The following is a 10,235-nucleotide window of genomic DNA, read 5'->3' as shown; positions in this document are numbered from 1 at the left end:
TTTAACTAATGCAAAAAAAATTAATTTTTTTTTGTTTATTTTTAGGACAAGACACAAATAATTATAACTTAGGCAAATTTAGAAGAAAACCAACCAGAGTCTTCCCACCAATGCACTCCCAACTTGCTGTTTGAACTGTAGTTCATGTGAAGGAGAAGCAGCTTTGCTTTTCTTACTCGTAGGCTAATCCATAGCAACATTCAGACAAAATCTCTCTCTGTGAGAGGTGAGGAGTGCTGAACAATTATTTTGGTATTCAGATGTCATGGATTACATTGTCTTCTTTAAGGAGAAAGGCTTGTAAGCTTTGCTCTCATCTTTGCCTGATGAACTTTTAGCTTTTGGGTCTCAATTACTTGCTGTTCTGTAAGCTTGCATGAATTCTGTAAGCTTACATCATTGATGCCATTCATTGATTTGCCTTTCAATGAATTTAGCTGCCCTGTTGTCTCATCTCAGGCTTTTTACAATGTTTTATGGCTGAGATGAAAGCATCAGATTGAAGATAACCCTTGTTTTAGGAGTGTCATCATTAATTAGTTTTTCCTTTTTAGCTTTGTTTGCCTAAAACCTGCAATTAGACATCCTTGCTAGGGGGAGAAAAAAAAGTATTTATTTCTAAAAAGGAAGCTCCAAAATTAAATTTATCTTTTTGTGAGCCACTTTGTCACTTTGAAATAAATTTTTTGGGCTTTGCCAATCCAGATTTTTCCCTATGAATTAGTTGCTGTCATCTTTGCTTTCTTGGAAAGAACCTGAGTTTCCAGTTTGGTGGCACATGGATGTCTGATTGAGCAGTGGTGCTGTGGAGGGTCTTACAGACCAGAATTTCTGGCAGGCTTGAACACTAATGTCTTGCCATATGAATTAGTGGGTTGCCTTCAGCTAAAGCAGGGAATTAGGAAAAGCACGGTTGAAACCCACTTGCCCTGGAGTAAAATCCTATGGCTTGTTCAGGTGCACCAAAATACAATCAGATAAATTCGTATTTCTATACACTGGAACTGCTTCATCCAAACTAAACCATAATATTGCATTTTAAGCTTCTTTAATGCATTAGCTATCTGTTGTTAATTTAGAAGTAGTTCATTGGGACACAGGTTGTGTGCTGGGATGACTAGACAAAAGAGTGACACTTCTAAAAACACCTTTCAAGTGAAAGTGTGGTTGTTTCTCTTGTCTTTTGAGACTGTTTCCTCATTTTTTAAACTAAAAATTTCACTTTAGATGAAGGACAAGGATATGTTTTGGTTAAATCACTGTAATAGCACTGAAAAAAATTACTCACTTTAGGGTATTCCTGAATACATAAATACAAATAAGACAGTCCCAAGCAACAGTTTTAATGCCAGCATGTTTTTTTTAGCTGAACAAAGCAAGAACATAGGTAGGTGCTTATGGTGGTGATACACTACTGTGGGTTAGTAATGAGACTTTTGTAAAGGAAGCACTACTCCCATATTTTGTTCCTCAACAAAGATGTCTACCCACAGCTCCATTACAAAATATGCTGATTTTTATCTGTCTGATCTGCCTCCTGCTGAGTTAAAGAGGCAGCTTTAAGGTCAGCATACAAAACCCCTCATACTATATACATTTATTTAATGTCTTTATTGCTAAATTTTCTTAATTCTTTTGGTTGGCAGAAAGTATCCTGAATAAAATTCTTCTCTTCTTCTGTCTCATAGAAACAAATTCTGAGGTTCTCTTGTTTAACAACTGTGCAACCTCTTGCATCAAGATTAAACACTTTGTTTTGTCCCCGGGCAGTTGTATATTTATTACTCTTGAGGCAGTGCTATTTGAAATAAATGGAATTGAAAGATCCTGAGAAATGGTTTCTGAAACACATATATTGAGTTATTCTCTCCTATGTGAGCACAAAATGCTTCTGATGCTTCTCCCTGCACCCTTGCAAAGGAAAATAGCTGATATAAAAATATCACATGATGGGGGTGGTGAAAAGGTAAGCATTTTTATCTTCAGTCACTGAGGCATTTTGCTGCTTATTGTCCTGAAAATAATTAGGTTATCTTTATGAAATGTATTACTATTCACTAAAGATAACATAGGTAAGGGCAGAATAAAGGACAAAATAAAAGATAAAAGGAAAAAGTCTCTCCTTTTCCGCTTCAAAAAGTACAATATGAAAACAAAAAAAAATTAATCCATGGCTTGGAAGTAGTCTTAAAAACTTCTCAAGATTCAGCTATATATTTTGGGCTGGTGACAGGGCTTATCTCTTCTCCCTGATCAAAATAATAAATGCTCACCAAGAGAAAAAGTTCTTTTATGTTATAAGGAAAACAATTTCCATGTAGCTTTTGTGTGTGTATACGCATATTCATAAAATATGGATTAGCAGCACTAGGTATTCAGCTAAGTAAATATTCATAAAATAAAGGTGAAATTGATATGCATTTCCCAATAGAGAGTAATAAGCATATTTTGATTTCTTAGTAAAACATCAGACTGAGGGGAGAGAAAGCACTTTCTTTTGGCTGGACATGTTTTATTCCTCATTCTCATTGTGTTGATCCTGCTGGCGAAGATTTCCTGACATTTTGAATAAACAGTATTGCAAATATTGCTAAATGTGGAAGAATCAGGTCCATGGCTTAAAACATAAGATAAAAAGACATTTGGGATCTTTTTTTTTTTTTTCCTTTGATTCTAGCTTTTGTCTTTGGGGCACATTAAAGTTACATATTTAAGGGGTTTTTTTATATATATGAGAGATAGATATGCCTTTTTTACTAAAATCCTTTATTCTCAGAAGTGTGGGTTCTGAAGCCTTGTTAGCAATATGTGCTAACACCTCTTAGAGGACTCAATAAATAAGATATGTGCTGCAGTCATGAACTGTATACTTGTAGGTATTCCTGCAGTACACATGATCATTTAGAGTAATAGAATGGAACTGTTTCTGAATAAACTGAAAATTAAGTGGATGTTCTAAAGCCCTACCTGCGAGGTCTCAAGAGCAGGTCTGTTGAATCAGGGAAAAATTACACATTGGTATTCAAACAGGCAAACATTTAAAAAAAAATCAAATCCTTGAAGGAAAACGGAATGTAAATAGGGTTTGTTTTTTCTTGTTTTTTTTTGTTTTTGGGGGTTTTTTTTGCTATTGATTTTATTTACTGTCTAAAGGTTTAGCTTAGGTTCCTGTGTTCCAGAAACAGAATGTTTCAAACCCAAAGTTGAAGAATAGGTCTTCCTAGAATTAGTATTTGATATAAAATATCAAATGGAATGTTTGGAATCTGTCTCATTCTTTATTTGTGTTGATATAGATTCTTTGTTTCACTTGAACCTGTTTGTAAAAACTATTTCACCTAGAAACTATGAGGTCTTTGTTCTACTCATTTTATGGGCTTTGCTGATTTATGCATTTATTAATGCATGGGCTATGTGTGTTCAGCAGTGTAATTTCTGTGTGGTCATTGCCAATAAGGAAAATAAAAGCAAAACTGTTTTTGTCAACTGGCATGGAGCTGGGGTGAGCCAGCAAATAAATGGTATGTATTTAAAGGGTATTTTTTTAATTTTAGAGCTCTTAGAGGAAAGATGAACATTGTCATATAGTTTGAATTTTTGTTTTATAAATTAGGCCATCATCTGCATGCCACTGATCATTTTCACATGCTGAATAAATTAGAACCACTATAAATGATGGCAGCAATCTCCACTAACAGAGCTTGTTGATACCTGCTTGTTGGAGTCTATTATTTAAAATAATTCCTTTGGCTTTGTCAATGTTTACACAGGCCAGCATCTTTAATGTTGATTTAAGGTTATCTCTATGTTCCATAACTAGAATACAGAACATTTTTATTGATTTCTTAGCCACACTCTTCTACTTTACTATCCATAAATGAATTTTGATTCATAAAAGAAAAACCCTGGGAGTCAAATGTCAGCTATCATCCAATATATTGCTCTCTGCTGCAAGTAAAATAGTCTGCATCTCATCTTGAAAATATAATGCATGTAAGTCTTCTCTGAAAGAATTTCAATAAAATATTGATGTAAGCACTTTTTTTTTTACTTTGTTTGATAAGGTATTTTGAAGATATGGACAACAGCACAAAAGAAAGCTTGGAGTCAATTCCATTTCACATTTTGTATTTTTTTATTTTTTTAGCTTTTCCACAAAAGGTGGATGTTTTATTTTTGTTAAAGAAAATACTCTTGAGTGATCTGTCTTAGTAGATTTTGTGCTGGGAGTTATGATCAAGCTAGAAAAGCCTAAGAACAAACAAAACAAGTACTGCACACCCTCCTCTGGATATCACATTTGTTACTTATATCACATTCAGGTGCTTTTAAAGAATGTGTTTCTACACAATGCTTTTAATTTTTTTCCTCCTAAGCGTGTGGCTTGCTAATATGTGTTATTAGAATGTTTTGTTCTGTTTAAAGACAAGGTGGTAATTCCATGAACAATCTAACCTGATTTTCTCTTCATCCTTGACAGCCTGAAAACAGACAAAGAAAGGCAGCTCATCATAAGAAATCTGATGCCACCTGGAAAATTTGGACACCACAGAAGCTAGAAAAACAACACCTAGGGATTTACACACATGGAAAAAGGTGTATTGCAATTGATGTGGGGTATTTTTGTGGTTACTTTTTAGTTTTTTTTTTAACAGAAATCCAGATAATTGACATGTGTAATGCTCCTCTTGTCCACTGATGAAGTCTCTCTGTTAAAGATGGGTGCAGTGCTTCTCCTGTTCCTGTCACCTGGCATCTCACCTGACAGAAATCAGGTGATTGCACTTCATTCTCTTAATTCTTTTGCAGAAATCAAAGGCAAATGGTGTGATTTTTTTGTGGAACAAATTAAAAAATGGTGATCACTAGCATTGCAGTGAATATCAAATGAATATATAATAACAGAACATTAGGAAACAATTAGAAAAAGTGCCTAGACATTATTAATTCATGCACTATTCATTGTACCAACATTGATCATGTGAAAGAAGTGTGGTGTTAGTTACATTTTAATCATTCAGTGTTGAAGAAGGACTAATTATTTTCAAATAGCGATGGGAAGGATCCAGTTTTATTAAAAAATCATGGAATGTCTCATTTACTCCCGCAGCATTTTAATAGGGGAAACACATGGCTGCCATTATTTGTAGGACAATGGAGGATATCACAGCAATTGCTCATGTTTCAACTCTTGCAAAGAAGGTAGAGGTTACTTTCCTCATGGATTCGGGGTCAGTGAGGGGTGTACCTGCAGTGGATACAACTGGACCACAAAGGGAGTAGGACTGGGTGCATTCCTCTCCCTGCTGACCTTTCCCTCCACTGGGGAAAGAATTTAGGCGCTTCCAGTCCTCTCTGAAAAAAATAAGTTGCACATATCTCCTTGGAAAATCACCTCTGATCTTACACAGGGGTATGCCTGAGATTAAAACTGAAAGTTTGGCGCCTCCTTCATAAGAAAGTTTCTTGGGTTGAGGCTTTCTGAGGATGCTCAGGTAAGGTGCTCAGGGATTTAGAACCTGGTGAAACACTTGAGAATTAGAGAAGCAGATGCTGACATACTCCATGGCCAAGATGCCCAACTCCAAGCCCATTTGTGTGGCAAGCACATTTCTCTCCCCCTCAGGATTTTTCATAGAGGTGCACAGAGAGAAATGAAAGAGAAAACAATTTCTATATCTGCTCCTTGTTTTTCCCATGTGGAATGTGTTTGGATAATTGTTTACCTGGGGTGATTGCTTGGTTGGATTCTGTGAGGATTGTTTGAGCCTGATGGCCAATCCAACCCACCTGGGGCTGGGCTCTCAGAGAGGGTCACCAGTTGTGTTAGAGATAGAGTCAGAGAAAGTAGTATGTAGTTTTAGTATCCCTATTTTATATAGTATATTGATGTATTTTAGCATAGTTATAATAAAGAAACAATTCATGAGTCAGACATCATCATTTCTTCCCATTGGGTTCGCCTGCATTTACAATACATTTGTATGTTTTCTATGTGATAGCTCCTTGGTTTTTGTTCTCCCTTCCTCTCTTCCCTAGGCAAAGTACCTCATAAATGCTTCCAAACGGAGAGGTGGATCTCTAAAGACTTCTCTGCCACCCAAATGCAGCTCTGAGAGCTTTTCTTCCTGGTGTGGCATCCTCATGGTGAGGCTTGGTGGGCTTGCTTTGAAAATAACGTGTGTCTCACTCTTATTCCTGTGTCTTTCCATAACCTGTGGTTCAGGAGACCTCAGAGCACCTGCAATGATACAGTCAAAACACAGAGGGACAGCTGGGTGATTGATGAGAATCAGTAAGCTAAATCTGAGATTATTTAAATGGTAAATTCACTTTAAATAAATTATGCCTGGGAAAAGCTCAAGAACATGGGTGTAAACAAAGCCTGCTGTAGCTTTTTGCTCTATACTTTGTCTATTTTGCATGTTAGAGAAAAATAAAGATCAACCTGTAAACCATAGTAACATAGAGTTAGTATTGTATCAGGTTTACTTTGGTATATTGTCTTTTTTGTAACCTCTGGGTTTGGTGTATTTATGTTACTTGGAGACAAAAATAACACATATTTTCTGTGTGTGGATTGGTTGGTTTAAATTCACAAAAAAAAAGCAACATGTTATTGCTTTGGTATCGGACTCCGAGCGGATGCTTTTCATTATATTATCTTCCTCAGTTTCATATAGTATTGATGAAATTGAAAATCAGTGACCTGACAAAGACAAAATAATACAGCATGAAAATTGCTACCATGATTTCATGCTGTGTTAATGCAAGGATGTCATTCCTGCTTCAGAATAATAACAGTGTTTTGCTTCTGAACTTACAGCATCTCTCTCTCCCTCTCTTCCTCTGCCCACCCCTCCTTTTCCTTTTGAATAGAATTGATGCCACTATGAAATTATTTTTTATCACATATATTGGTTGTTTGTTAGTGAGTAACCAGTACTAACAGGTAATTTTTTTGAAGAAGAGAGTGGAATCTGTGTATTGCATAAGCATATGCAGAAATGCAGAAAGAAGCAGGCTTAACAGTCATTATAACGTGGCTAATTGCAGAATCTGGGAATTTTTTATAGTCATTCTTCTTCAAAGAACCGTCACTCAGGATGTGTGGCAGCACTCTTTGAATTCCCACAGGTCACTGCTTGTCTTGGAATATGCAGAAGTGGTATTTGCTCTCTATTCTCAACAATTCCTATTTTCCTACAGGTGCCAGAAAAGACTAGAGGAAAGACACTAAATTCTGATTAACACACACACACTGAACTTGCAACGTTGTGATTTAGTTTCATATTTTATCTGGTTAGAGACCTCCTTATTGAACCTCTCTACCTTGCCAATAATGGTAAAGCCTACAAATGAGATGTAAACATTGCATGAAATGTGAGGAGGCACTTGGCAAATCTTTCAGGTCCTGGATAACCTGGTCAGACTCTGCATCATAAAGAGTAGCTATCTCTCCTGTACTTCACAGAGGAGATGGAGCCCCCTCCTCATGCTCTACTTGCCTCAAGAATAGAGGTCAATTAAAAAAAAAAAAACAAATAGACCTGTCCCACTCCCCCCCACCCAAGAAACAGCTTATTGCATTCAGAGCAGGGAGCTGAAGGGCTGCTGGTACAAAAGTCTCTCTCTGTGTTTGCTTGTTCACAGTTAAAGCATTCACCCACAATACTTGAGGTCTGAACCAGCTCACAATCTGTTCTCACATACAAGGAATTTCCTCGACCTGGGTTATTTTAGGCAGAAAATCATGTATGATCCAGTGAACCGGAGAGAAAATACATGTGAACATGAGGCTTAGTGGTCTGTATTCACCTGAGGGCTCCAGTTTCTATGTTAAGGACAGACTCAGCTCTGATGTCAGCTTCTGACACAGCAATTTGAAGTTCTCTTCCCAGCTAGGGTGGTTCACATGCTGCAGAATTATCCAGTTTAGCATTGTCCTCTATAACTTCATTATATTCTCCATTCTCCATGAGGAGAAAGGAGAATGTCCTGATGGGTGTGGTAACCCACCTCTTTTGAAACAGATGGGAATTGATACCCCATATCAATACCTCTGACCATAGGAAATAGTTCAATCAGCCTGGAAGAGTGTTCTGAGTGTTTATGAGCTGTTTTGTAGGGTCTAATAAGAGGTACCTCATATTAACTTAACTGAAAAAAAAAAAACGAGGACAACCTCTCCTTTATTTTGAAAGAAGTAATATTGGTCACTTCTTACTAAGACAGAGGTTTCTGTGAAGTCACACTTCTATTCTGGAAGCTTCTTATTAATAATCACAAATGGTTCTTTGCTGAGCAGGTTATTTGGCTCACCAGCTGACTTATCCTTTTGTCAGGTTCTCTTCTTAGAATGATTTTCAGAATTTTTAATCCCTATCAGATAGCATTAGAGCAAATATAAAATAGGTGATCGAATAATCTCCTTCCCAAAGATAGGTTTTATTTGCTGAATTAATTTTATTCTGGAGCTGAGTGTTTGAAATCCATCACTAACTCCTGCTTGCCTTTCAGCCTGCCTGAAGCTCTCTGTGCTTTGTCTCGCTAATAAAGCGTTGTGTGGTTCAGTTTTATGTTTGTTTCTTAAACTGCTCTTCCCCGTTGCCACTGTTTGTTCAGGCTGTTTGGGATTTCAGCATCTCTTGTTTGCTCTCCTCCCCTGCTGCCTTTCCATTCCTGCAGCCCTCTGGGCTTTTGCTGTGAACTGCCCATCTGATGGGTTTCCTGCTGACTTTATCTGATTGCTGCAGCTCTAGCATTAGCTGCACTGAACACTGGAGCACCATCCCTGGGCTCCAGGCTGCCTGCTGGGAGGTGCTCCAGCCACTCCAGAACCTGACCTAGCTCTGGGACTGGCTGCCATCAACCAGGCAGGGCAAAAGGAATTTTTTGGGGCGGTTCTTTCATTTTTTACATACCTACGCCAAAGGATTCTCCATGTTTTTATTTGGTTTTATTTTATTTTAATCGGTTATTTAGTTATTTGGAGTTTGCTGTTACAGCAGCGTAGATTAGAACTTCTTCATTAAGAACTTTCATGGCTTTGTGGTTTTTACTGAATATGAGGAGGGTTGTTTTCCCTTTGGTGAACAGCATCTTTTTTCCACCACAGATAGAATGTTTTCAATGAATATGTTCTGTTCGTAATTACTTGTTATGAAAAACAGATTTGTATTACTGATAGACGCATGAGGTGAAAAAAGAGGTATAGAGTCTAACATTCTTCATGATAGAATTTAAATTTACCATAACATTAAACCCTGAATTTGAATGACATAAATGGATTTAAAACCTTTGTGGAGTTATTCATTCAGTCTGGCATCTTCTTTTAAAATTCTTCTGCAGTTAGAAGAGAAAACTTTTTCTAATGCCAGATTATATGCTAATAAAATGTCACATTTAAAACCAGGAGGTTTTAAAACCAGGTAGTTTCACAGGAACCGTGAAGTACACAGATGGTTCCAAAGAGAAGTCGTAATATTCTGATTTATTTTGTTTATACATATATAATTTGTCTTTCAGTTCAAATACAAGAGTGGGCTGTATTCAAATATGTTGTGAATGCAATGGGTCAGTTTTACCTTTGGGAGAACAAACTCAGATAAAAAACAAGATATGCATTATTAATGAGCTTAATTTGTCATTGAAACAATGTTTCTTCAAATGTGGTGGTTATTTGTTGTCAGGACCCTAAATTGCACCTGTATATCCTCCTAAAATAATCAGCAATTGGAACAGCATGGTTTGGTTTAATGCAGAATTGCTCGGATTTTCGGTGCATTCTATAGATGCTATCTGGCTAGATAAACAGATTTGTTTTTTTAATTCCTGAAGGCACACTGTGCAACAGCTTTACAAAAATTTAAATTGGGCCACTGGGTCCCTAAACTGAGCGCTCCAGGCCAGGGGCTGCCCTGTCTCTCTCCCTGCAGGGAGGTGAAAATCTGGGAGCATCCCACCTCTGCGGGGTCAGACCAAAACAAATTCCTCTGCACAAACCCCCAGCAGCTGCCAGGCAAACTGGCTGCACAGCCACGGGTAGGTTTTGCTTTTTGTTTTTGTTTTGTGTTGCTTTAGGGGTGATTTCAAGCGCTGCTTTCCAAGAACACGCATCAGTGGTTTTCCAAAAGCCTTCCAGAGATCCAAACTGATCTGCCACAGTGCACATCACCTCCTTGTGGTATCCCTGTGGATAGTGCTGCTTTTCCTGCTTCCTTTTATTAAACGTG

The sequence above is a fragment of the Taeniopygia guttata genome, chromosome 4 (assembly GCF_048771995.1).
Source record: "Taeniopygia guttata chromosome 4, bTaeGut7.mat, whole genome shotgun sequence".
NCBI lineage: Eukaryota > Metazoa > Chordata > Aves > Passeriformes > Estrildidae > Taeniopygia > Taeniopygia guttata.
The sequence above is the reverse complement of the archived record's forward strand: the minus strand, read 5'-3'. Positions refer to the sequence as shown.